This window comes from Habropoda laboriosa, unplaced genomic scaffold (assembly GCF_001263275.1).
Source record: "Habropoda laboriosa isolate 0110345459 unplaced genomic scaffold, ASM126327v1 scaffold22, whole genome shotgun sequence".
Lineage (NCBI taxonomy): Eukaryota > Metazoa > Arthropoda > Insecta > Hymenoptera > Apidae > Habropoda > Habropoda laboriosa.
Genome location: NW_017100261.1, coordinates 6,523,844 through 6,528,400, shown reverse-complemented (window position 1 = coordinate 6,528,400; position 4,557 = coordinate 6,523,844). Strand labels below are relative to the sequence as shown.

The following is a 4,557-nucleotide window of genomic DNA, read 5'->3' as shown; positions in this document are numbered from 1 at the left end:
ATACACGTAAACCAGAATTGATAAGGAAGGAAGTGAATTTTTAATAAGTTAATTTTTTTTCTTTTCATAAACTGACCCTTCTTCGTTATCTTAAGAATAAGGTGGAATTTATTCAAAGTCGAAATTCGAATTGGAAATTACATTCTATTCGTTGAAAATGCATATTTAGGGTGCACAGCAAGTTTTCGAATAAAACGTCGAAGAAGATTAAATATAAAGTGGTTTATTAAAGATGCACATTTTATATATTGTCTATATTTATCCTAGATTTCGTACGTTTTGTACATTTAACATTTGCCTTCTTTATTTTGTTGTATCTGCTGAGAATGGTTGTCCAAGTCTTCTTTAGTTCCTTCTCCATGATACCCCGCTTTGTGGCCGGGTCCAGTTTTTTCATGATTACGATTGCCTTGATTAGCCTTATTGTCTTTCGATGCTTTATCCATCTATTTAAAAAAAAAAAAAAACGGAGAAATATAAAATATACAAAAATGAGAAACAGTCGACATTGATTTGAGATACACCAAATTAGTATATAGATCATTTGATTTATACTTCTGACAAGGGAGGAGCTCCAAGCATGAATCTTACGTATAATGTAGTTTTCGAAAAAATATTTGACATGTATTTTTTTTACGTGTTGACTCTCATTTAAGGTGTGACAATTGTCCTCAAAGTTGGTGTTGAAAAAAAATTTTTTTTTCAATATCTCGAAAATTATTTGATTTATAAAAATGGTTCAAACGTACGAAATATGTTTGATCGCGGACATTTTATGTATTACTCTTACATAGTAATAAAAATTAGCCAACCTGTTATCCTTAGTCTATTACAAATAGTGTATTAAAAGTTAATACTCTTGCGTTAATTTTCATTGTAAAACGTTACTCTATTCTCACGTAAAATTACATGTACAAAAGTGTTTAATTCGTAATTTTCTTACATTCTGTGCGAAATAGAGTTCTTAGGCGTGCATAGTTGGCAAAATTGTGAAAATTGAAAAAATGTTATAATACTAATATGTACATTGTACTATGTTTCATTAGTTGTACCTTAAATTGTTGAATTACTCCTGCACGTATAACGGATCACAAGCTTATGATTGCTCTTGACGTTTTTCTTGCACCTCGTTTCAACACTGTATACAGTCACACGTCGCAACTCTTACTTATACCCATTTTCAAAGTCCCCCACCTCTTGGGGAATACCCCTTTTTTTTGTTGTTGACTCTAATCACAGATGAGATATGCAGGGAGTTCGCGCTTTTATTAGTCAGCGTTTTTCTCCTAAAAGATAAATTCTAGAAAAAAATGAAAGGAAAAATATTGCAGTTTTCTATGACCAACATAATAGCGTATATCAATTTTTTATATTTGTCATATTTTCGAGAAACGAAGCTGGCCTTTTATTTTTTAAATGGAATGCTGTATATTTTTCATGTCAGGTGAAAACATGTATTAAGACGAATTCATCGTACATAGCGAATATTACGTATATGTGTGTATCTGTACATGGAAATTTAATAAAAGAGGATTTTCTACACCTGTCGACTTTATCATTGTCGATGATTGGATTGTACGTAATTCCTAAACTCACCGTTTTATATCGTAGAGGGCATAACAACAATATATTAGGTGCAACATCTATCCTATACGTCGTCTGTGCCTGTACGTCCTCTGCGTTTGAAGTGCAAGAATTTTTCCGGGCGTTAAAACATTTGGTCGACAGAATAAATTTGAACTGATTTATTTTTATATTTTTTTCATTATAAATATATGTATACCAATGTTGTGCTATTTTTATTTTATTAAAATGAGTTATGATGCAAATGTCAACTTTTATTTTCAGTAAACTTAAAAAATAATGTGTATGAATTTTATTAACTGAAATAGACTTGTTCTTTTGAGACCTCGTAAGGATGTTACGCCTAGGGCCTCCAAAAGTATAAATGCGATCTTTCCTGCATCTCGTCTGTGGTATGAGTCATTTAGAAATTAATGTCCGTGCTACTAAATATTTGCCTACTAAACGCAGGTAAGAGGACAAAGTGACTGAATAAACTTTAGTTTCCTGTTATTTTATCAACATGCTACATTATCGACAGTTGATAGAAAATCATTTGTCTGAACGATTTACCTACACCGCAATTTCTACTCAAGCGTCTATTTTCCACTTATTTGGTCAAGCAATGACATCAGAAGTCTCAAGTTTACTTTGCCGGACAATAACACGACAAATACACGGAAATACTGCGCACAATCATGTCTGTTAACATTTTTATTGCTGTATATCTGATCTTGAATGGTCGTGAATTGATTTGAACTGAATTATTTCATTTAAGAAAGTAATATTTTTTAAGTAATTTCACTCATCCAAGGATGAAACGTACCAAAAATATTTTCCTACTTCGTTCACAGAAATGATAAGAATAATCTTCCAGAAAAAGCTATAGTTCAATTAGGTTGCAAAAATAATACGTATCTTCAACGTACGTTCACTTATCGAAATATGAAATCTTATAGAAATAGGGAGATATTCTTACTTAATTTACAGGAGAAAATTTAACGAGTGAAGAAATGAAAAGGACACGTCTTACGACTGTATAAAATACCAATACTTTATTTTTCAATCGACCGTGCGTCGCACCACGCACAATGGGATATGTACAATGTTCATCGTACCGGGTTTTATCTTCGCCGGTAACAACGGATCGCGCACCTACCGATTAAAAATCATGTTTTATGTGCTAGGTTTAAAAAGTAACGCATAAGTGGTGGTTGTTGTTCTTGTATCCATCTTGTTCATTTTTTTTCTCCTTCCTTTCTTCACGTCTGCGCACTCCTTCGCCGCGAGTGAGATTTAAAAAAAAAAAGCTACACATGCTGTTTCGAGCGGTGTATGTGGTGCCTGAGGTATATCAGTGGTATGTCTATTGCGTTGCTTTGCTTCCAACAGAAAAAAAAAATCGGGCAAACTGACTTCGAATATACAAGATGAAAAATAAAATATGAAAATCGATGCGAGCTAGTAGACGTCGAACGCGTACAATAATTCTCTCGTTCGTCGATAGTGGCAGTGAATCCGCGTCGCAGAGGAAAATCGAGTTTCGATCTTTTCGGTGGCGAAACATAACGAAGCATATATTCATGGTCGCACCGAATGGATTCGAAGACTCTGTGCTCGCATCGAACGGAAAAAAAAGGCAGTGAAAAGTCGGGTTCTCGCGTGCTACCCGACTATTAGTGAAACAATGGAATCGTTGTAACGCTGATTATACATTCGTTATCTTTTTTTTTTCGTTCGGTGGTGTTAAAGAAGGAAAAGGGTGTCGCAAGCTCGTCGTGTTCTTACAAAGCTAAAACAGGGGCGGAATAACGGGGTTGTTCGATTGGAACGAGACGCGATTTAGGAACAGGCTCGCAACCTAGGATCACGGCTCTCCAATGGGTTCTTTTTGCCCCAGGGATGTGACTTTGTTTACGATTCGTAAAACTGTTAAACTATTTGAAACATTTTTGCGTACATGTCCATTGTTTATGCTATTTCTCGTTATGGTGGAATATAATTGCTTAGAGGTTATTGTGTAACAAAACTTTAAATAATTGTACGGTTTAAGAATTGTCGTATAATTAACCGTAAATAAAACGTTAGTATGAATGGTACGATAAAATATGAAGGAATGAGAATCTTCAAGAATCAATATAAGTAAATGAAAACTCTATAGAAACTTATTAAACCAATCTAAATAAATATATAGTATCAAATAAAAAAAGCGGGACCCTTAAGAATAAACAAAAACATTATCTACAATGGACGTAGATAAATATACAGGTCCCGAATTGAAGGTAAATCAAATAAATCAGAATTATGTGCAAATTCAGCAGTTTGTTAAAACGAATCTAATCGAATTTGAACTTGCTACTAATGAAACAAATAAATACTCTAATTAATGAACTTTAAGAAATAAACGATTACAAAAATTCTAACCTCATATCGTCAAATTCGTTCGAACACTCCACGACATCTGTTAGGACCTTTAACAAGATGATACATATTTTCAATGGACGATTCGCAAATGGGACAAACCCTCAACGAAATTTCTATGAAAACTTTTCAACGAAAATTTGAGTCTTCATCCTGGTCGAACACACGAGAGAACCAGAAATCCTGCATCAAAGAACTGTCACTTCCTGTGTACAATTGATCGGCGTAGCTCCGATGCGTCCCTCCCCCGTCTCTCGACAATGTTCCCATTTTTCCAAGGTACACAATGATACGTGTTTAAAATATACAAATATATATATACGTGCGTGCACAGAGAACGCATTATCGTACGCCAGTAGTACAAGTATGGAAAAGGTCAGCCATGCGTACACCAGCCTGGATCATTTGTTTCTTCTCTTCTTTCTTTTTTTTTTTTCTTTTTGTTTATATTACTCGATCTGTCTACGTTGTACTAAGATTTGGTTACTTGAAGAATATGTTACTAACTAGGTTTCGCTTTGTGGCACTGGGCTGTTTCTCCCATTTTTTTTTCCTTCTCGTTTTCTTCGTTTT

At 34.2% G+C, this 4,557-nt stretch overlaps 1 long non-coding RNA gene across 1 annotated transcript; it reads right to left on the bottom strand.

Annotated features, from left to right (window-relative positions):
• Window positions 1–203: 203 nt before the first annotated feature.
• Window positions 204–1,196, bottom strand: LOC108572772. The gene is made up of 2 exons (XR_001891391.1): window positions 1,053–1,196; window positions 204–446 (listed from the first exon to the last, which is right to left on the bottom strand). It is a non-coding gene; the product is annotated as an uncharacterized LOC108572772 (long non-coding RNA).
• Window positions 1,197–4,557: the final 3,361 nt, after the last annotated feature.